Source organism: Sapajus apella, unplaced genomic scaffold (genome assembly GCF_009761245.1).
Source record: "Sapajus apella isolate SASKATOON/1434 unplaced genomic scaffold, GSC_monkey_1.0 scaffold16, whole genome shotgun sequence".
In the NCBI taxonomy this organism is placed as follows: Eukaryota; Metazoa; Chordata; class Mammalia; order Primates; family Cebidae; genus Sapajus; species Sapajus apella.
This window is the reverse complement of record NW_022436956.1, coordinates 18,799,805-18,823,748: the sequence shown is the minus strand read 5'-3', so window position 1 is coordinate 18,823,748 and position 23,944 is coordinate 18,799,805.

Sequence of the window (23,944 nt, the reverse complement as noted above, 5' to 3'; positions counted from 1 at the left end):
GGTATTTTTCTCTTGTTTTCCTTGCAAAGTTTTTTCCCCCTCTTTAATCCCATTGTGTGTGTGTTTGCAGATCTAAGAAAGGGAGCTATGTCTTCATGGCTGGCTGAGGTGGCAGCCACGCTCTCAGTCAAGAAGAGCCAAAGCAGGTATCTGGAGCATGCAGAGAGGTGAGAGCAGGGGCCCCTCAGGTCAAGTGAGGAGGGATGTTGGCCATTTTCCATGCTGGCCATGCCTTCATGATAGGTGGCGTGCAGCTTTAATGGACATAGTCAAATGGTCCAAATAAATGGAGACCCATGAAAGCTTCCCTGATCCTTTCTTTTTAGAACAGCCATAGCTGTTTAGCTAGAGCTATTCCAAAAAGCTCTGTGACTCATGCTTGACCTTACGCTATAGTCATTCTTGCACATGGCTTGCCCTCTGTACTGGGTTGCAAGCTCCCTGAAGGCTCTGCTGCTGTCATACTGCTATTTTCAACATGGTGAGTTGGATCAGGGGTGGGTCCCAAGGACAGGCGTCCAGTCCCCAGGAGGACAATACTTAAGAACTATCTCAACCAGAGATTCAAACTGCTATACAGGCCAGCCCATTAAAATGGGAATCTTAGAATAGGGTTCAGCACAAAGACCCAGTGATTCTACCTAGGATCCTCAGGGTGAGGATGGAAGGGGGACCTGGAGATCGGGAAGAAGGCAGGGGCAACTTGCTGGAGCCAAGAAAGAGGTAAGAGATGATTTTACATCTCTACCACCCAGGTCCCTGCAGTAACCTCCAAAGTTGTATCTACTCTTCAGTCCAGTGGCCCCCAACCTTTTTGGCACCAGGGACCAGCCTCATGGAAGACAATTTTTCCACAGATCAGGGCAGGATGATGATTTCTGAATAATTCAGGTGCATTATATTTATTGTGCACTTTATTTCTATCATTATATTGTAATATATAATAAAATATTTATACAACTCACCATAATGTACGACCAGTGGGAGCCATGAGCTTGTTTTCCTGCAGCTAGATGGTCCTATCTGGGGGTGATGGGAGACAGTGACAGATCACCAGGCATTAGATTCTCATAAGGAGCACACAACCTAGACCCCTTATACCCACAGTTCACGGTAAGGTTCGCACTCCAAGAGAATCTAATGCTGCCACTGATCTCACAGGAAGTGGAGCTCAGGTAATAATGCAAGCGATGGGGAGTGGCTGTAAATTCAGAATGAAGCTTTGCTTGCCCACCCACTGCTCAACTTCTGTTGTGTGGCCCAGTTCCTAACAGGCCATGGACCAGTACCAGTCCCCCAGGGGTTGGGGTACCCTGCTTTAGTCTGTCCCTGCTTCCAGTTATCAGCCGACTGACTATCACCCTGTATCTCTCTCCATTTCAAAATCCCTTAATGGCTTCCCATAGCCTCAGAAAAAAGCCCAGACTCCAAAGCTGTGCAGGAGGCACAGGCAGGGGCTCAAGCAGAGAGCAGCATCCCAGGGAAAATGTGCCCTGCTGAACAGAGCTGGCAGTGCCAGAGTAGCAGCTTCAGTCTAATGGGGATAACTGGGAACCCAAATGGGAGACCAGACAGGTTCAAGAAGGCGCTGAGGATCCCATGGCACCTGGGAGAGGGCCAGCCTTTACCTGCTTGGAGAGAAAGTCAAGTATCTCTTAATTATTCAGAAAAGAAAAGGTAGAGTCTTTCTTTGCTTCCAACTCAAGCCCCTCCTGACTTGGACCTGGAATAGTCCTCTCACCTGCCTGCCTATGTATGCTTGGTTTGCTGACCACTAAGTGTCAGCTGAAATTTGTTCTCTTCCCAGAGAAACTTGCTCTGCACCCCTTGTGTATCCACATCTCACTCATCCACTTCCAGGCAGCCTTGAGAGCTGATGCCCTCTTTCCCTGGCTGGGTCACACTGTCACCTTCCCAGGATCAGAAAGAGATATGACCTCCATTTTTACCTGTAAATCCCACTCCTCATTTTACAACCACCCTCCAATCTCCTGGGCAGACAGCAGAGTCAACCTGTTTACAGCAACAAGTTGACCATTGCAGCGGTGCCATAAGCATCCTCCCTGCCTCAGACCTCCCCGGCTCTCATTTGTATTCTACAATTCAGCGGGGAAAGAGCTTTCCATAGTGCATGTCTGTGCAACTTCCCCAGCCTCACACTCCTGGCCTCCCATTGCTCTCACAGAATACCTGTGTCTGATTCATAGCTAACAGCACCCTGTGCGAGGTATTCCTCACCTGCCTTCCCAGTCTCATTCCTAGGCACTCCCTATCATTCTCCCTCCCTCCACCCATTCTAGTTGGAGGATCTCAGAGGCACCCTGCCTTTCACTGGCCCCTCTTCCTCCTGCCTGCCCTACCCCATACACCTAAGGAATGTTTCCTCAACCTCTAGCTCAAACATTGCCTCCACCAGGAAACCCTCTTTGACCTCCCTACACAGAGAGAGTCACATTATTCTCTGTGGATCCCTCAGTGCCGTATTTGGACCTGTGTTACAAGACAATATTATTTGGATAATTACGGATGTTCTGTCTCCCCAAGACATCAAATGGTGGCCAAAAGCTCAGACTCAGAGTCCAACGGAGCAAAGATCAAATTCCAGCTCAATAATTTTCTAGCTGGGTGCCCTTGAGCAAGAGCAGATCTTAGTCTCAGCTTTCTCCTGTGTAAAATGGTAATAATGATAGTGAGACCTATCTTATAAGGTTGTTGTGAGGATTAAATAAGTTAATGCATATAAATCACATTGCCTGATATAAGGTGAGCTGCTATTCAGTGTTGGCTTATTCTATTTTAGAAACTGGAACCTGAGGCGGGAGTGGTGGCTCATACCTGTAATCCCAGCACTTTGGGAAGCTGAAGCAGGTGGATCACCTGAGGTCAGGAGTTCGAGACCAGCCTGACCAACATAGAGAAACCGTGTCTCTACTAAAAATACAAAAATAGCTGGGTGTGGTGGTACACATCTGTAATCCCAGCTACTCGGGAGGCTGAGGCAGGAGAATCACTTGAACCCAGGAAGTGGAGGTTGCGGTGAGCTGAGATTGTGCCATTACACTCCAGCATGGGCAAAAAGAGTGAAACTCTAAAAAAGAAAAAAAAAAAAAAAAAAAGAAGAAGAAGAAAGAAAAGCAAAGAAACTGAAGCCCTAATATCTTACCACATAGGAACAATGACTAAATGTATTTAGCATTTGCTAGCTTTACTTGTATCAACCCATGTCATGTTCATAATAACGGCACGAGGATGCTGTTATTGATATTTTGCAGATGAGAAAACAGAGGCAAAGAGGCTAACAAACTTCCCTAAGTTAATGCAGTCAGTGAGCAGCAGATCCAAACCTAACAAGTCTTGTTCTAGAGCCTTCTACTCTAACAACCGTACCCCACTACCTCTACATATTCACTAAACATTTATTATAAAAAATGAATCACTCAACCCATTCAACTTTGCATCCTTAGTGCCTAGCACGGACCCAACACATGATGAGTTCTCAGAAACAGTTGTTGGTTAATAAGGAGCAGAGATTCCGAGTGAGTGCAAGGAACCAGGCTCTCCCTGGTATCAGTTCTCCCCACTTCTCTGTGCGCTCCCATGATTTTGATTCAGGAGCCCCAGCAGGAGTGGGCTTCTCATGATCCTAGCACTTTGGTCTTCATGACAACCAAGCGCAGTAATGAGAGTGGGGTTCCCATTCACTAAAGAAGGGGAGGAAGGCCCCTCTGCGGCCCAGGCAGCCATAGCTCTGCTCCCACATGACCCCTGGCGTCTGCAATGACTTGCAGAGAGAGAAGAAGGAAAGAGAGCGAGCCCCAGACAGGGAGAGATAGAGAGAGCATCTGACTCATTAGCTGCGTATTAAATTCTGACGTTTGAACCTGACGAATCTGAGTAGGGCTGGAGTAATGAATTAATCCCAGGGAAGAAGACAGGTCTGCAGCTCCTCAGCTATTAGCAGCCTGCTGTGCAGAGGAGCCCTGCTGAGCCGACATGTGCCACGGAGTTTGTTCCCCACCACCTGGCTCCTTGTGGAACCTCCCTAGTCTGGCCCAGGCAACCTCAGGAAGATCAGCACATGATAGGGATTCAATATGTGTTTGCCTATTAAGGCCCTAATTGAGGAGTGGGTCACTCACCCTGGAGTTTGCTGGGATGAAACCAAGCCTCCTGTGAGTGAGTGCCCCTGCTAGCAGTCCCCATATCTCCTAGGGGTCATTTGTTCTAGACCCTTACCATTGGACCCTTTTCCAGGATCACAGATTGGAGTGTATCCTAGTAATGGATCATAAAAGAAAATGACCATAGTGGTTTTCAGTTTCCCCAGATTTGTATTCATTCATTCATTCATTCATCCATCCATTTATTCTCTGTCTGTCTCTCTCTCTCTCTCTCTCTCTCTCTCACACACACACACACACACACACACACACACACTCCACAAATCCATCACTCTCCCCTTCAGTCTTCCTGGCTACCCGCATTTTTATTGATGGCAGCTCAGGGGCAGTCACAGGATGGTGCTGGCGCAAATCTTCAAAAGAGAAAGACAAGACAGAGGGAGCCACAGAAAGCCATCTCTGCATCCCCCCAGCTATCTTCTCCGGGCTGGGCTGTCTCTAACCCCAGGCCACAGAATTCATCGCTCACTCTGATTCAGTGGGACAGTTATTTTATATTATTAAAATAAGAGATTATCATCACCACCAATCTCCATCTCCTTTCCAATCTCATCTGAAAAGCAGGCATTGCCTCCTGCTCCTGGACCCCTAATTCTCTCTGCCTCGGCTGTTAAATCATTTAACCTGGCAAAGTGTCGGGAGATGCATTTTACATGAGAGACACGAGGCGGGATAAATCTGGGCTGACTGCAGCATCTGAAAAGAAATATCTGAGGTGCAGCCAAGGGTCAAAGGAAGCTTAGATGGCAGGCAAAGTCTGGAAGGGTGGGGCTTCCTTCCTCTGCCCTCCTGCTTAGGGAACTAGAGAGCCAAGCCTGGCCCTTGTTTACAGTGTTTTCAGTTTACAACTGAAACCCAAATCAGACAACAGCAAGAATGGACAAGCAGATATCATGAAGTCAGTTGAGACTTCTCCTGGACATCTGAGATGGGACATTACCATGCATGGCCTTACCAGGAGATGGGACTCCAATTAGATCCAAGATGCAGCATTCAACTTGATCCACTCAGAGCTGGGCTACAGAGCTTGGCACTGATGGAATTGTCTCAGAATGTCTAGGCTGTAGACCCCCCAGCATGAGCCTCTCAATTTGTAGATGAGGAAACCAAAGCCCAGAGAGGTGTAGGGACTTAGCTGAGAATACATAATGCTAGCAAAAACCTGAATTTACATCCAGGTTTAAGCCTCGTGATCCAGGCCTATGGTCCAGTGCCCGGTCCAGTGAGTTCAAGATTGATTCTAACCCTGGCCATTGTCTGTACACTTAACACTTTGTGGTTTATAAATGACAACTCTGGTTACTCAGGGGCCTCAGTCAGAATACAAAGAAGGTTCATTTACTCATGAATTTATTGTATCAACTCATATTGAGGGTCTGCCATATGCCTGCTCTGGACTGGGTGCTGAAGACACAAATGTTGGCCAGACAGTCTTGCCATCAAGGAGCTCCTGGTTAGATAACCACAGCAGGGATAAATGGAAGGTGCTATGGGCACCCTGACTGCAAGGCAGAGCAACTACCTGCTAAAAACAATGCCAGGTCTATGCTCTTGAGAATATAATTTTCCCATATGATTTATCCATCAAATGGAGATTTTGCAAACCACTGTGTGAGAGTCCCACAAATGCTTAATTGCCCCAGAATTCAAGGTTGCTAATTTCTCACTCAACCTGGAAAGGGGGAGCAATACTTCCTGGGACATCTGATATGTGGATAGCAGGTCCAGGGGTCCTGCCCCAGCTAGGTCATGCCTCTCAATTCGGCCTCTTACACTTAGAATGTACCAAGCATTTAAAACAGGGTGAGGGTATAGGGTTGCCAGATTTTGCAAATAAAAAGACAGAATGCCCAGTTAAATGTGAACTTCAGACATATGTACACTAAAAACAAACAAACAAAAAAACCCTATTGTCTGAAATTCAAATTTAACTGGGTATTGTGTATTTTATCTGGGCATGGGAGAGAGAACCATTTAGAAATTGGACACACATGATTTGGGTAGGAGAAGCCTGGCTTGGGAGCCAGGGGAAGTGCCTGGAGCCCAGTGGGTGTCATTCACTCCCAGGAGAGGCTGAGTCCTCCCTCAGCACAGCCTCTCCCAACCCAACAGCAACTTGAATGGCCTCTTGCAGCTGTGCTAACCAGAACACTCTTTCCCAAACAACAGATTAATTGATTTAAAACTTTTAATGCCAGATGCTTGCTGGAAGCATTTTAATAATCCTCGAGTCAGAATTAATCATGTCTCCTGATCTTTAAGGAGGGCAGTTATTAAATCCTGCGGAGGCAGGGGATGGGGGCAGGGAGGAGGAAGAAGCTGCTTTGCCTGGGTCCTCTTCATTGCTCTGCTCTAATTAAGAGCCCTGGGGCACCTGTGGGGTGCAGGAGGGGAGCAGAAGCAGGGATTGCTCTGAGTGTTGTCTGGCTGGAGTAGCCCCTGAAAAGCAGGGACTTGGTTAGTTTAGCCCCAGTTCCTGACAGGGCAAAAGGAAAACCCACCCCAGAAGATGCCCCATGGGCCAGATAAGAGGACCAGCTGATTCAGACTCAACATGGGCCTGTCCAGCCCTGGGACAGGACCCCCTTTCTCCCTAAAGATGAGGCACCTACTGGTGAACTCTTCTCACTCCCTTTTTAATTCCAAAGAACTTTAGACAAATCTACTTCTCTGAGCTTGGGGATGAGTAAAAGGAAAAAGTCTCCCCTTGTGATATCAGAGATCTGTCTTCCTCTCCATGTTGCAAACTGTCCTTCTGCCTCCCTACTCCCTCCTCCCCTGTCCCCCTCCATGGCTGACAACACCCTTCTCTGCCTTTCATTCTGACCATGTGCTCTCTAGCCCCTAGAGTCCATTCTTTACCTCCTCTATCCAGAAGCTGCTTCACTCCCCGCCTTGTGTCTCCAAACCCTCTTCTCCATACTTGTCCTGTTGCCAGTTCTCTCTCCCCAGGTCTTCTCGACTCAGCTCCCTACACTTAGAATGTACCAAGCACTTCACCAGCATATGCTCCATTTTTTTTATAGCCTTCTGATGTGGTTTTGCTGTGTCCCCACCCAAATCTCACCTTGAATTGTAGCTCCCATAATCCCCACATGCAAAAGGCTAGACCAGACAGAAATAATTGAATCATGGAGGGCAGTTTCTGCTATATTGTTCTCATGATAGTGAGTCTCATGAGATCTGATGGCCATAAAAGGGGCTTTTCCCCTTTCACTCGGCACTTCTCCTTCTTGCCATCATGTGAAGGACATGTTTGCTTCCCCTTCCACCCTGATTGTAAGTTTTCTGAGGCCTCCCTAGCCATCCTGAACTGTGAGCCAATTAAACCTCTTTCCTTTATAAATTACCCAGTCTTGGGCAGTTCTTTATAGCCATGCAAGAACAAACTAATACACCTTCCTATGCAGCATATCATTAGCCTTTGTTTACAGAGGGGTAAACAGGCTCAGTGATGTTCCCTGACTTGTCCACAGCCACACAGCTGCATCATTTCAGCCTCAGACCCCACCTCCACCTCGAAGGCTTCCTGGCCCCTGAGTGTCCTCTTGGCGTCAGGGTTCATAATCATCTCAGGATGCCAATTTTGCACGTGATGGTACCATGTGTTTTGCCCCATTCAAAGCTGCTGATGGTCAAGGTCCATGTTGTGCACGCCTCTCTAGTTTCTACACCCCCAGCACAGGGCAGTGTATTAGACCACCTGGAAATATTTAATTGACAGGAAGCTCACAACTGGGGTGAACCTGTCTGGGCACCTAAGCTTCCCAGTAACTGAGCTAAGGAATGCCATTTCCCTTAAGGATCAGTCACTCCTACTATTGAGAATGGGACCACTCCCACCTCACTCCGTATACCCCCACCCACCTCTCAGCACTGTTGCATAAGCAGGCAGAGGCCTCCACCACATCTGAGGTCCAACCCACAAGCAACACAACCCCAGGACAGCCTTGAGGGTGACACACTCTGCCCCCTATTAATGCTGAAAACCCTGGGATCCCCTGGTCCCCAGATGCCCCACTGTCAAAGCTAAATCGATACTCCCTTTTTTCTCTGCTAGAACATCTCAGTAATCCTAATTGGTCACCATGGCAACCCCAGCTGCAGCTCCTCGTGGCCTCAATGAAGAGACAGAAGGATGAGAGGGGGTGAGATGGAGGTTAAGCCTACTTATTGTATAATGCTCTGCCTTTGATATCACCTAGATCCACATGCTAAGTACCTGGAAAGAAACAAAATCCCGTGTAAATTAGAATGATACCATCCAATCCCCTGCTTATACCCTCACTAGCAGCAGCCGATAAGGCCATTGTCTGTAGCCGCTGGGCCTGACCTCCTCTGTCTTGGCGGCTGATGGGGTTTCAGTGGTGGGTCACATTCATCAGGGAGGATGGGCTGGGCTGTGAATCCTGAAGGGCAAGGTGGCCGTCCAGGGGCCACTGCCTGCAACATCCCCCACCTCCAGAAGGGCCTCCAAGAGAAGTGGTGAGGCAGAAAGAGCCCAGCATGGAGCTTTGCCCTGTGTCTCCTCCTTGGTGGAACCATGGGGCTGGTACTCCATGTCCTCAGCAGATGAGTCACTCCCCACTTAGCTGAGGCACCCTCAGTGCCTCATTCCTGCAGTGGACTCAGGAAGGAAGCTCTCCATCTCTCACACACACAGTACCTGCTGGGAAATTTATCTTCCCATCCAGCCAACTCAGAAAACCCTCTGCTCTCTTCATTTTTCAAAGGCTCCTGTACTCATCAGGGTTCTCCAGACAAACAGAACTAAAGGGATCTACATAGGCATACAGAATGAGATTTATTATGAGGGCTTGGTTCATGTGGTTATAGAAGCTAAGAAGTCCCCTGATCTGCCATCAGCAAGCTCAGGAAAGCCAGTGGTGTCATTCTGGTCCACACCTGAAGGTCTGGGAACTGGGAGACTGATGATACATTCGCACTTCCTCTACTTTTTTGTTTTTTAGGCTCCCAATGGATTAGGTGGTGCCTACCCACATCAGTAGAGCAATCTTCTTTACTCAACCTGCCAATTCAAATGCTAACCTCTTCCAGAAACACTCTCACAGACACATTCAGAAATCATGTTTTACCAGCTATCTGGGCATCCCTTAGCCCAGTCAAGTTAACACATGAAATTAACCATCACAGCTCCCTCCTCCCTTCCCCTCAGTGCCAGTGCCTGCATGGGCTGGGTCTTTGTGCTGTGACTGATGTCTACCCTTCGTGATAGACATCCTTCTATCACCAGGGTGGAGGTTGGCCCTGTAGCTTCTGCCTACATTTGCAATGACCTCAGCTCCCTCCAGCTCTGCTCCCATATTGTATTCTCAGAGCCAGAATTTCTACCCGTCCCAGGAAAAGTGGGTCTGAGCTTTCTCTCCTGAATTGCTGCCCTCCTGATGCTTCACATGCCCCACATGGTACTTCTAACCTGTGTCCCACTTGCTGCAACAGCCCTGTGTCCCCAAGGCTCCCATCCCGACCTGGCTGGAGCCAGAGTCTAATCAGCATTTCTGTACAGAGTAGGAACCCAGCTTCCCCAGATGCATTTGAGTGAAGCTTTAATCCTACCCTGTGGTCCTCAGAGAGCTCACTTTACCAGGAGCTCCTCTAAGTTTCTCTGTGGCCTGTTTGGGTACTCTCCCCTTGAGAATAGGGAGGCCCATGTTTAACATTTCACTCCTCTGAACGTTAAACAGAATGTGAGAGAGCCTTGTCCATTTGGGCTCTGTCTCCCTATTTTTTTTTTCCAGTCTCACTCTGTTACCCCAGGTGGAATGCATTGGCATGACCTCAGCTCACTGCAATCTTTACCTCAATGACTCAAGCAATCCTCCCACCTCCTAAATAGCTGGGAATATAGGTGCACGCCATCACACCTGGCTAATTTTTTTGTAATTTTTTGGTATGGTTTTTTGTTTGTTTGTTGTTTTTTGGAGAGGCAGGGTTTCACAATGTTGCCTAGGCTGGTCATGAACTCCTGGGCTCAAGTGATCCACCCACCTCAGCCTCCAAAAGTACTAGGATTACAGACATGAGCCACCATACCTGGCCTTTGTCTCTCGCTTTCATAATTCCTCCCCCTTCAGCTCACACAGCACCACACCAGTGGTCATCCATTTCTGAACTTTGGTCAACACCCAAGGCTTTCTTTTCTTCCTGCCCCATTTGTTCTCTCGACCTTCTGTCTTAAAATCATTAGAGGGCACTTCACCATGTACCAAGCACAGTTAGGAATACAGAGAATCAGAGAGGTATTCCTATTTTCTCATCCAAAAAGGATTCAAGAGTTTGCATCTGTCCATGTCCAGTCTATAGAAGAAAAACTTTACTCTTAGGTGTGCCTGGGAACAAAGAGGCAGAACAGCAGGGGGACAGGTGGAAAGAACTACAACTTTAGAATCACAATCACACAGTTCTTTTTTTTTTTTTTTTTTTTTTTTTTTTTTGAGACAGAATTGCTCTATCACCCAGGCTGGAGTGCAGTGGTGTGATCTTGGATCACTGCAACCTCTGCTCCTGAGTTTAAGTGATTCTCCTGCCTCAGCCTTCCAAGGAGCTGATACTACAGGCACATGCAACCATGCCCGAATAATTTTTGTATTTTTGTAGAGACAGAATTTCACCATGTTGGCCAAGCTGGTCTTGAACTCCCGATCTCAAGTGATTTCCCCACCTCAGCCTCCCAAAGTGCTGGGATTACAGATGTGAGATACCATGCCTGGCCTAGAATCATACAGATCTTGTTCTGAAATCTTAGGCAAATTACTCAACATCTCTAAACCTCAGTTTTATGAAGATTGTTGTGTGCAGTTAACGTGACATTATATTGCCTGGAAGAAGGCTTTGTAAATGATAAAATGTGTTACAAAAGTCAACAACTGTCATTATCACAGCAATGATATGGGATTGAGGTCTCTTGGCCTCAATGGGTGATCCTCCCATTTCTCCCTCATGAATCCTGTTCTGGGAAAGGAGGAATCACTTGTCCCTACCAGGCTATGGCCCTGTGCATTCCTGCCTTCTCTAACAAAGGTTAGTCCAGAGTATCCCACAATCAAGCTAGAGAACTTAGAGATGAGGTCCTTCCTGTCACCTCTTCCCCATAAATGAGAGAGAGACCAGATCCTTTTAACCTAAGATGTGATGATTGTCTTTTCACCTCTGTATCCCAACCCACCTGCCTGGGAACATGATGCTCCCTCCCCTTGTTAGGTAATTTGTATCAGCAGTGTAGATATATTTCAGGTACACCTCCTGTGACATAGATGAAGAAGGCATGGGCTTATGCTCATTATACCAAGGAGGAACTGTGGCAAGAGAGGTAAAGTGACTTTTCTAAGGCCATGTAGCTAGTGAGTTGCAGATCTGAGACTTCTAATTCCCAAAGGCAAAATCTGTGATGTCTTCCACTGTGCTGCAGCTGCCCGCCTCCTGGAAGCCTGCTCCCTGTGCCCCACTTATCTGCTATTCTGGCAGAGTGAACACGTGAGAAAGGCTCTTTGCACAGAGGGCATGTTGAATGGAATATCAGGTCAGGGTTCCTCTGCATTTTTGGCAACAGAAGGCTGTGGAGATAATAGGAGCCCTTTGTGCTCAGTGGGGCTGGGTGGGAGCAAGCGGATGTCTGAAGGAGATTACAAGCAGTTCTGGATATTGCTTGTCATGCTACCATCAGCGGACGCCTTTTCCAATTGACTAGTGGCTTGTATTTCCAGAATAGGGAATGCCAGATGTATTTACTGCAGTGAAGGAGAATGCTGAAGGCCCTTGGAAAGATATCCAGCTGTTGAGTATCTGTGGAGAGCAAGGTAGTTTAACCCCTCATGGCCTAGTAATCAGAATTCCCAGGGAGCCAAGGACAGAAAAGGCAGCACATGCCAAACAAATGACTTGAGATTGGAAAATCCTTTTTTTTTTTCTAAAGCTGCTTGTTTGAAATACAAAACTCACATTCCTGTGTAAACAATGCTGCTAGAAGTAACATTTATTGTGTTCTGCAATGTGCTTGATGGAATCAAGACATGCTATCTGTATCTATTACTATTATTATTATTATTACAACCTCACCTGATTACAACCTCACATTCCAGGAGTGGTAGACACTGGTTTGCTGTTCACCAAGTCAGTAACATTTTCCTCTTAGGTACACAGTCATTTCTCAGCCTTCTTAATATTAGGTGCATTCATGTGACCATGGAAATTGATGGAAATCATGTGTACCACCTCCTAAGCTAGCCCATAAAAATGCCAACTGCTTAATCCTTCATGCCCTCTCTCCTCCATCTGCCTGCCTGATGCAGAGGCCCTCGTGGAAGGCTCCCAGGCCCCAGGGAATTACATCCACTAAATGGAAGGACACAGCATTCCTGAAAGCCTGCATAGAGCCAGGGCCCTCTACTGACCTGCATTGAACTGTGACATGAGTAAAAAATAAAATTTTATTGTGTTAAGTCACTGAGATTTCTGGGTTTTGTTACTGAAGTTCCCCTAATTTAACAAACTTGTTAAGTATCCGTACATATCAACTGCCCCATTTTACAAGTGAGGAAACTAAGGCTCAAAGAGGTTGCATGGCATGCCCAACATGACACAGCGAGTAAGAGGTAGAGCAAAGATTCAAACTTAGGTATGCCTGACTCCAAAGCCAGTAATTTTTCCATGCTGCCTACCAAAATTGGTGGCCAGATTTCTAGGCCAGCGACAAAAATCTGTTTGATCAACAAAATACCCCATGCATTTTTCAACTACTGTTAGCCATTGCTCATAGTAGTTTCAATAGGACAGTGATTGAGATTCCACATCTGACTTTGGGAACATTTCAGCACCACTGCCTCACCCCCAGTGGTTTTGCACCATACTTCTAGACCCAGGTAAAAGATGAGGCTTCTTTAGATGTGGAGGCTTCTTGGTCAATTGCTCCCTAAGGACTCTGAATTGGGATAAAAAAAGCTGTTGTCTCTATGGAAATGGGGAACTCCACACTCAGATGTCCTTGTGCACACCATGTTTCCATTGTTAGGTCAAATTGTTGCTAGCTTGGGAGTTTGCTTGTGCCTTAGAACAAGTAGGTCAGTTCTGGGTATTGGTGTATTTCTATATTGATCCTATACGCATTGGAAACATTGTATCTGAGCCTGAAATTCAAATCCATGGTCTGACTAATTGAGGTGTGCTTATGGTAATAAGGGGAAAGATTGCTTAAAACTGCTAATGACTTGGAAACCCTGGGAACTCTGACTTCCATAAGCAAAGGAAAACTCATGGTTCTTTTCTGAATGGGACTCAGCCAGAGGAAACAAACTCTTCAGTATGTCCTGGGTAGTCATGTGTGCCCAGCAATATTCCAGCCCATGGAAGGGAGGAAGGTAGAAGAGGCACCATTCCTGCCCTCCCAAAGATTAGGTAAGAAGGGAGACCAAACTGAAACACAGGAACTGAAACGCTAGAAGGCCCTCACTACGACACCTAGTGAAAAAAACCCTCCAGCCAGTCAATCCTAATTTGTATGTGTTCACATGCGGGACACAGATCTTACTGTCCCTTTCAGCCTCTGCTTCAAGCTCCCAAATAAATCCAATTGCACTTAAGTCAATGGTATGGGGTTTACTAAACATTTGGTAAAGAATATGAAGATTTCCTTTACATGCCCCATTGGACTCTTCTTTAACATTTACCTAGTTCTCTCTCTTTTTAGCCTAAGTCCCCTCTATTCCTTGCCTCCTCTTGGGACTCCTCCTTCTTAACTATCCACATATTCCCTAGGAGTTTCTCACTCCCTTATCCAATTTTGCTTCCAAATCTCTCACTGCTGATTTATTATGCAAAAATACAGGGCTCTTTCCCAGATCCTGTCTTCAAATTTTCACATCCCGAACTGCCCCCTCCCCAGTCCCCACCCAACACACACTATCAAGTTCTTAGCAAAAAAGTGGTTCCTAGTTATCAAAGCTCATTCTAGGGAAAAGGGTGGGTATGTTATAAATAATCTGCTTCAAAACATTTCTGTTATTCTGCTTATGAAAATTCACCTGGCAGAATCTTACCCGCAGGTTCTCAGGCCAGGGAATCTGCTGTCCATGGTGCTGACCTGGGAGGTTACGGCTGGTCATTGTTTTTCTACTCACCATTCAGTCAGGAAATTGGATCACTTTGCTCTACTCTGAGACCCCACTCCACTCATCTTTAAAATAGGATTACTAATACTACTTACCTCATGCAAAGCACCTGGCACAAAGACCTCAATATGTGGTAGTATTTATTATTGTGCTATTATTGTACAGGACCCAGGGACGTCCCACCTCTCCTTTTTATTCACTGCCACTTCCCAGACACATTCTTTCCTCTCAAATTCATTGCTAAATGTACTTGGATAAATGATGCCACACATCTTCCTCCCCACACTTTGCTTTAAAATCAACACAAATGTTCCAGGAGGGTTTTTTGTTGTTTTGTTTTTGTTTTTATTTTTGTTTTTGCTGTAACAGTGAAAGGGCAACAGGAGTTAACAAAACAACTAGCAGAGGAATGTTGCAACCTATAAACAAGCTTAAATGTCTGCTATAACTGGATTCACTGGTTGAAATATAAGTGAAACTAACGCCCAAACTTTTTCAGCTTTGATTTTGTTCCTTCATTGATTCATCTCTTGGCTCTCTTTAAAACACACACACACACACACACACACACACACACACACACACACGGATCTTGCCTGTAATCCCAGCACTTTGGGAGGCTGAAGCAGGCAGATCACCTGAGGTCAGGAGTTCAAGATCAGCCTGACCGACATGGTGAAACCCTGTCTCTACTAAAAGTACAAAAATTAGCCGGACATGGTGGTGGGTGCCTGTGATCCCAACTAATCAGGAGCTGAGGCAGGAGAATCGCTTGAACCCAAGAGGCAGAGGTTGCAGTGAGATGAGATTACACCACTGCACTCCAGCCTGGGTGACAGTGAGATTCTGTCTCAAGAAAAACAAATGTGGGTCTTGAAAGTATCTGCTCTCAAGATTTTCTGTGCTTGCCTCTCTAATAGCACATCTCATGCTCTGCTGAAACTGTCTGCTAATAAAGATTCTAAATTTACCTTTGTGTCCTCAACAACTTACAGAATTCCAGGCACATTGTTTGGAACTGAGTGGAAAAATTAGTGAGTGAACAAAAGAACAAATTAAATTGGGTAAGTTGCAATTTTTACCTTAACCTTTCACCCCCTCTCTGTATTCACCCCCTCTCTGTCTTCTTTTCCACATGTCTCTGAAATTCTTCCTACTGAAGAAGAGGAGTATAGTCTCTCTCCCCTTGACTTTGGGTTTACTATGTGAGTTTCTTTGGGCATATAATGAACCAGAAGTGACAGTGTCCCAGCTCTAAGCCTAAAAGGCCTTGACCCTCTGGCTTCATTGTACAAAGAATACACCCTGGACTGATCATGATCCCAAAAGGAAGATGACAGTCATGTGAGCAGAGCCACACCAGCTACTTGCAGATCTAAAGAGAGAAGCAAAACCAATCAGCTCAACCCACTCTTGCCACGGACCATGTATATTCAACTGAAAGAAGACACAAGATAGCTAAGGATGCTTATTTGGGTCCACATAAATACTGGTAGACTTAATTCACTTCCAAGAGAGAACTTGAAACTGACTTTTTCACATTTGACCAGGAAATTCAACAACAAAACAACTAGCAGGGGAATGTTGCAACCTATAAACAAGCTTTCCTGTATTTTTTAATACAAAGCTCCCTCTCTACTCTACCCAATGCTTGTTTACTGCACTTTACAACATCCCTATGAAGAGTCTCCCAGACTCCACTTAAACCTTCTAGTCAAAGGAAGCTCAGCTCTAAAGCAGCCTGTTTCCATTTTGGACAGTTCTGACTCTGAGAAAGCTCTTGCCTCTCTTCCCTAACCCCCGGACTAGGTCATTTTCCCTAGTTGTCAGCTTCTCATAGCACTCTATACTTTTCCTTCAGAACATGTATTATAGATTACAATTTAAAAGCTATCTGTGGAATAAGTTGTTCAATGTCAGTCCCCTACACTACACTGTGAATATCATGAGAGCAGAAGTTGCACCCTTCAGTCTTTTTGTTCACTGTTGTAACTTCAGCACCTAGTATACTAGTAAATGAATGGGTATTCAATAAATATTTATTACTAGACAGATGAACAAATTATTTTAACAGTCTTAAGTAGCACTTGCTTAAAAAGATTAACTCCCTTAATAATAAGTAAAAGAAAAGAGGACAGTATTTGTCTTCCTGAACTTTCTCTCTCCCAAATGATTCTAATTCTATCTCTTGGGGAGGGTCGCACTGAACAAGTCTCCTTTCTGAACCATTTCCTCATATTTGTTAGTGATAGAGAAGTAACTCCTGGGGGAGTTCTGATTGAAGGAGATAAAAAATGGAGAGTGAAGAATTTATAATTTATACAACTATTATTTATTGAGCACGTTATATACCAAACACATTTGTAGGTATTGAGAATACGGCAGTAAGTATAAGAGACACCAAAAAAATTTCCTTTACTCATGGAGTTTATGCTGTCACAGGAGGAGAGAGATAACAAGCAAAATACATAGTGCATCAGAAAGGAATAAGTGTCTTGGGGAAAAATAAAGCAGGAAGAGAGAATGAGGAACCTGAAAGGAAGGTTGCTATTTTAAATAGGGTGGTCGGGGAAGGACTTTTTGAGATGACATTTTCACGTAGCCATGAAGATGGTGAGGCAGTGAGCCATGCAGATATTTGCAGGGGAAGAATGAGCCAAACAGAAAAAGTAGCAAATGGAAAATCTTGATTGGAAGCATGTCGGGCAGAATATGGAGAAGTGTGGAGGCCATAATGCCTACGTCAGGGTGAGCAAGAGACAGCAGTAAGAGACAGTCAGATGGCTGGGGGAGCCTTGTAGTCATTGCAAGGACCTTGGTTCTTATTCTGAATAAAATGTAGAATGAACATATACACACGTGCACACTCACACCCTTAAATGTTTTTAGGCAGTGTTGAGGCAAGGCCCGATCACCTGGTTGGCCGGGTGAGTCTAGACAGCAGAAGGTCAAGGGCAGAGCAGATCAACAAGAAAGACACGTCAATAATCTGAGAGACGATAGCCAGGTGTGGTGGCATGTGCCTGCCGTCTCTGCTACTAAGAAGGCTGAGGCGGAAGGATCACTTGAGCCTGGGAGTCTGAGGCTACAATAAGCTAGGATCACACCACTGCACTTCAGCCTGGGCAACAGAGCAAGACCATGTCTCATAAAAATGTAAATAATAATAATAATTTTAAAAAATAATCTGAGAGAAGGTGATAGTTTGGCCTAGGATGGGGTTTATTCTCTTCTGTATCCCCAGAATCCAGCACCTAGAGGACACTGGGTGAATGCTGAATGAACGAATGCGTGGATAGATGGATAACAGAAAAATGCTTTGGTCTTAGGGTCAAAACAACTGGATTTGGTCTCAGTATCCCACAGTTAAGTAGTGCCTATGTCCCTGGAATATGTTTTCTGTAGAAGCCTGTCTTCAGTCTAAGGAAGAGAATGAAAGTTATTAAAGCATGTGTAAGAGTGGCTGGCTCAGCCAGATGCAAGACACCACATCTTGTATGATTCCATTTATATGACATGTCCAGGAAAGGCAAATCCATAGGGACAGAAAGTAGATTAGTGGTTGCCAGGGGCTGGGGGAGAGAGGAATGGGACATGACTGCTAATGGGTACAGAGTTTCTTCCTGTGTTGTTGACAGCGTTCTGGAATCAGACAGTTGGGATGGCTGCGCAACTCTGTGACTACTAAAAACCACTGAACTGCACACTTTGAAAGGGTGCATTTTATAAAATGTGAATATCTTAATTTTTATAAAAGGAAAAAAACTGTAAGTGACAAACTCTCATAGCCAAGAGGAACCTAAGGAGACAAGACAGGCCAGGCATGGTGGCTCATGCCTGTAATCCCAACACTTTGGGAGACCGAGGTGGGCAAATCACTTGAGGTCAAGAGTTCAAGACCAGCCTAGCCAACGTGGTGAAACCCTGTCTCTACTAAAAATACAGAAAATAGCCAGGCATGGTGGTGGGCACCTGTAATCCCAGCTACTTGGGAGACTGAGGCAGGAGAATCATTTGAACCTGGGAGGCAGAGGTTGCAGTGAGCTGAGATTACGTCACTGTACTCCAGCCTGGGTAACAGAGCAAGACTCTGTCTCAAAATAAAACAGAAGGAGACAAGAAAACTAAATGTCATGTGCTACCCTGGACAAAAATTGGAGATTGGGTAAAAACTAAGGAAATCTGAGTAAAGTGTGGACTTTAGGTAATAATAATGTGTCAATATTAGTTCATTAATTATGACAAACCTACCCTACTCTCATAGGAGGTTAACCAGAGGAACCTGGAGATGGGGATATCTGGGGACTCTCTGTACTATCCTCACAATTTTTGGTAAAACTAAAGCTATTTTAAAATAAAACATTTTATTTAAAAAAAAAAAAAAGAGGGGCCATTCAGGCCTGGGAAGTGGAAAAAAAAGAGTTTGGTGTTTTCCAAGCCAGGAAGCAGGGGGTACTCCCTCCACTGCAGAGCCAAGCCCCCCGACTCCAGGAGACTCAGGGCTTCAGGGAGTTAGCCTGCCCTGGCCATTCTTCCATAATCCATTCTTAGAGCTGCTCCTTCCTGGGTGCACCCTGGGCAGAAAACTGATTGTTTAAAATAATAATAATAATAATAAGGTAAGAAAAGCTTGATATGAAAAATATTTCTAAATGACTTTCACTAATGTCCTCTGGACTTCTGGGTGGGTAATCTGGGCCTCTTCTGTGTACGGGCAAATGTGATTACAGCAGGGCCTGCACTGGCCAGTCTCTGAGCTCCCAGCCCCTGGGGCTGTTGCCTTCCCTAACCACATTAGCAGCACAAGAGCCATCCATCAGACTAATCAGGGGCCTGGGACAGCCCAGCCCTGCTACAACCAGCTGGCCCCTATGGCCAGGAAATGCCTGGCTCCCACTTCTCGCAATCACAGGATGGAGGATGGGCCAGTGGAACTGACATCCCTGGTCTTACTCCTTTCTCCTGCCAGCCTCAGCTGTCCCCATTGCATCCTCAGAGCTGCTTGGCTGGGGATGTTTGGTTCCTGCAGACAGACCAAATCTGGCTGGGGCGAGAGGCTATGTTTCTAGCTGCCATCTGCCTCTCCCCTCCAATTCAGCAGGTGCCCACTCTTCTGCCCCCATCATCAACTCTCCCAGTCTCCCTAGCCCAAACCTGTCAAAAATAGAACTCCTTGGCAGCAGGAGTAGGAGAGTATAAGGGGCAGGGGGTCTTGTTTATCTAACACCATGCTAGTTGCTACAAAGGTCAAGGCCCATCTGCCAGGCAGCAGGTGCCAGGAAACCAGCTGCCTTCGTGGCACAGGCACCAAACGTTAGCAAAAGGCAGGTGGACAGACCAAGAAATCACCCCTGGTGTCCCGGCCTGCGACGCAGCCATGCACATGCGTGCACACACCTTAGGCCCAGGATTGACCGGGCAGGCCATGTGTAACCCTCTCACTGCCAGGACCCGTGGCAAATATGAGTCCCTGTGTCGGCTTCACATCCATAAACACCATCCCTACCACCTGGGTAAGTTCAGGAAAACTATTTGAATTTTAGACTACATTCAAAGCAATTAAGAAGTCTAACTGGCTTATGGTTTGGGGAAAAATAACTGACATTATAACTCACTTTAAATCTGAACAGAATCAATTTGGGAGCACTTTTGCTTTGGGGACAAACTTCAGACAATCAAGAGTTGCTTCTCCAGGGACCCATGCGTCCCCACCCCCTCTCCTGCCCCTTGCCCTCTGCTGTCTGGCTTTAGCCCTGTGGAAGGCCGGCTGAGACAGGGGCCGTGGAACACAAGTGAGGCCACAACAGGGCTCATCTGAGAGCATCCTGAAGGCAGGTGAGGCAGAGACAGCTGAGCATAGTGAGCCTCACCTCAGAGCTTTCATCAGAGAAATGGGGAAGATGTCCCAGCCTAATCCTAAGAGGAAGCACCAGCTTTAAAGAACTTAGGGATGATCGCCAACGTGTCTCCCCTGAAAGTTCCCATTTCCCAAGATCTCACCTGTGGGCTCAGGGAAGCCAGGAAAAGAAATGATGGTCCAGAAGAGATAATCCCCCTCTTGAGGGTGTGCTCTGCAGATAGGTGGGCAGAGCTGAAGAGCACCGAGTCCAGAGCAGCAGGTCCTGTGTTGTCAGCAAGGTTAGGCCCCGCCTGATGGAGCCCATAGGTGGGGCTCAGTGCTCTGAGACATAATTCAAGGTAGAACAAAGGCCTACACAGGAGCCACAGAGCCCATACATGCCCAGAAACATAGCAACTTCAGGACAAGAGAACCAGGAGCTACAGAAGGCTGCACCAGCTGTGCGGCCCGGGCAAGCCACTTTCCTTCTCTGAACCTGTTTGGAATCTGCAAGCTGTTAGACTAGATCCCTGTGTTTGAATCTTCACCATGCATCAGAATCACTTAAAAACCTTTTATTTTTTTTTATTGCATTTTAGGTTTTGGGGTACATGTGAAGAACATGCAAGATCGTTGCATAGGTACACACATGACAGTGTGATTCGCTGCCTTCCTCGCCATCACCTATATCTGGCATTTCTCCCCATGCTATCTCTCCCCAACTCTGCACCCCCCGCTGTCCCTCCCCTAGTTCCCCCCAACAGACCCCAGTGTGTGATGCTCCCCTCCCTGTGTCCATGTGTTCTCATTGTTCAACACCCGCCTATGAGTGAGAACATGCGGTGTTTGATTTTCTGTTCTTGTGTCAGTTTGCTGAGAATGACGGTTTCCAGGTCCATCCATGTCCCTACAAAGGACACAAACTCATCGTTTAAAGTATACTTGCCCAAACCCAACCCAGAGATCCAGAGTTAACTGGTGGTAGGTGAGGCCACCAGTATTTTTCATAACGGTGATTCTGAAGTTTAGCCATGTCTGAAGAACACTACTACTAGCTCAGTGGGTTGACAATCAGTTAGCTTATATCAGAACAACCTGGAGGGCTTGTAAAAGCAGATTTCTGATTCTGCCCTTGGGATTTCTGACTGAGTAGGTCTGGGAATCTGAGAATTTGAGTTTTGGGTTTTTTTTTTTTTTTTGAGACAAAGTCTCTCTCTGTTGCCCAGTCTGGAGTGCAGTGGCGCAATCTCGACTCGCTGCAACCTCCACCTCCCGAGTTCAAGCGATTCTCCTGCTGAGTCACTGGAATTACAGGTGTGTACCACCGTGACTGGCTAATTTTTTTATTTTTAGTGGGTATGAGATTTCACCATGTTGGCCAGTCTGGTCTCAAACTCCCGACCTCAAGTGATCTGCCTGCCTAGGCCTCCCAAAATGCTGGGATTACATGTGTGAGCCACCATACCTGGCCTGAGAATTTGCATTTTTCACAAGTTCTCCAATGATGCTTATGCTGCTGGTCTAAGGATCGCATTTGGAGAACTTGGACCACACTACCCTAGACCAAGGCCACTCAAAGCATGGTCCTCAATGTGGCAGCAACTGATCACCTGGAAGCTTGTTGGAAATGCAAATTAAGGTGCCTTTCTACAGACTTTAAGATATGTCCTTATATGATGGAGAAAAGGATGATGTGGATGAGGAAAGGAGCTGCAGGGAGGTAAAGGAGAGGAAGCTCAAGTGAGAGAAGAAAGAAGCCAGCCAGAGTCACCACTGCATGGGTGTGTGATGGAGATGGGAGCGGGGGAGGCTCTCAAGCCCAATCATGGTTGCCCCTCTCAGAGATCCGTTCTCTCCCCTTGCCTTTCCACACTATTGTGAAAAGTTTTCATGAGCACTCCTCCAGCCCACATTGGCATAAATTACTGGCTCATCCTCTAACCCCCCCAACCATAATCCATCATTGCCAAGTTCATCACCTCATCTGTATTTTAAATGAAAAATATATGATTTGAGTGACTTACTGGAGATTCCAGGGCAAGGGTTGATTCATCTTTGATCCTGGATCTGTGCTCCATACTGGAGCTGTAGACACATGGACAGGCTGGCAGGCTGAGCGTGCTGTATAAGCCCTGGCCCCAAGTGCTCTAGGCTTGAAAGACCAACCCCTTCCTTGGCCTGCTGCCTAATTTATAGCCGCAGCATCCCCTAAAACCCTCAGCTGCATAAATGCTATGAGGCATTAAGAAGAGAGGAGGTAGCACAGGCCAGCTGGGAAGCAAGATCCTTAGTGCTGCCTTCGGCTCAAATCCAACTTACTATGACCCTGGCCCAGGCACCTACTCTCTCTGGATCGTAATTTCTTTCTCTGAAAAACAAAAAAAGGAAGCCTCTTTGGTTTTCCTCAGATGGGCTTGCAAGCTATCTCATATACATTAGATTGTCCTTTATTTGAGGTTTTTCCTTCCAGTCACTACTGGCTTTCCTATATTTGGAGAAAAACCAGTACGGAGGGGTGGGCATCACATGTGTCTCATTTACAGTGTTCCCACCTGGTGCCCTAGCAGCTTTCCTCTGGGGAATAAAGCTCAGCCATGTGACTGATCATGATGTAACATAACATAAACATCAAAGTGAGAATATGGGCTGATTCTAAATGCAGTTTCATTACTTACCCTCCTCCTTAGCACCCACTCTGGGAACTGCCAGCAGAACTTGTTGCACATGACTTTAAATAGTCTCATCTGTGGCAAATCTTCAGCCTTGGCGGGTGGATTTGATTGTTGGAAACAACCCAAAGCTATCCAGAGCCAAGAATGGTGAATAGAGTAAGAGATTAAGGCTGGGAAATACCGCTTTTAGTCTAAAACAAGGTGTAACTATAATTACATCGATCCAGGGGTTGGTCTGGATAGTTATAATGTGTCCTCCAGCTCCAACATGCTATGATTTTCTTGTATAAATAGAAAACGGATTCTGAAGGCAAAGGAAAAACAATCTACAGGTGTTTTCAATGAAGTAACTTTCGAGGGAATCTTTATACAATTACTCCTTTTGGGGGTGACTACTTTAAAGGATTATCCTCCTTCCAATATATGCCTTATTTCATGGGTTCAGAGACCACACATCTTTTTAATTTTTATCTCTGAAATCAGGATGCAGGTAACAGGTAGAGGATTGTAGTTTAACGAACAACATTTTTTCTTTTTTAGTGGTACATAAAGTAATGGTGCATCTTTCAATCAATGGTGTCTTCGACTTGACAAAATATGGTAGATCCTAAACTCTTTTAATTTTACCTTTCAGTACCAGCTGCTTTAGAATAATGCTTCTTATAAGCTTTTACTTCTCAAGATTAGTATTTCTACTAATTATTATTTTCACTAATCAAGATTAGTATTGATTCTCAACATTGGCTGCATACCCCAGAATCTCTGAGCATAGGATTCAGCCATTAATAGTTTTTAAAGTTCTTGAGGAACAGGTCTGCAACCCCTTAAGATAACTACAGCTGCCTTGTAACCCAGGAATTCAGGCTCCTGAGAAAGCCAACACAGTGGCCAGTGGGTCAGAGAAATGGAAATAATTTTCTGGATTGAGCCATACCTGACAACCTCCATTATCTCTGGATTTTCGTTTTGTAAGCAATACATATTCTTTATTAATTGAACTGATTCAGTTTGAGTTTTCTGTTACCAGAACCCACATAGAATATGATCTCAGCAACTGATGGAGCTGAGGAGGTAAAGGGGAAGGCAATAAAGATTTCACTAAAATGCCACCAGTCTCTTTGTTAAAGC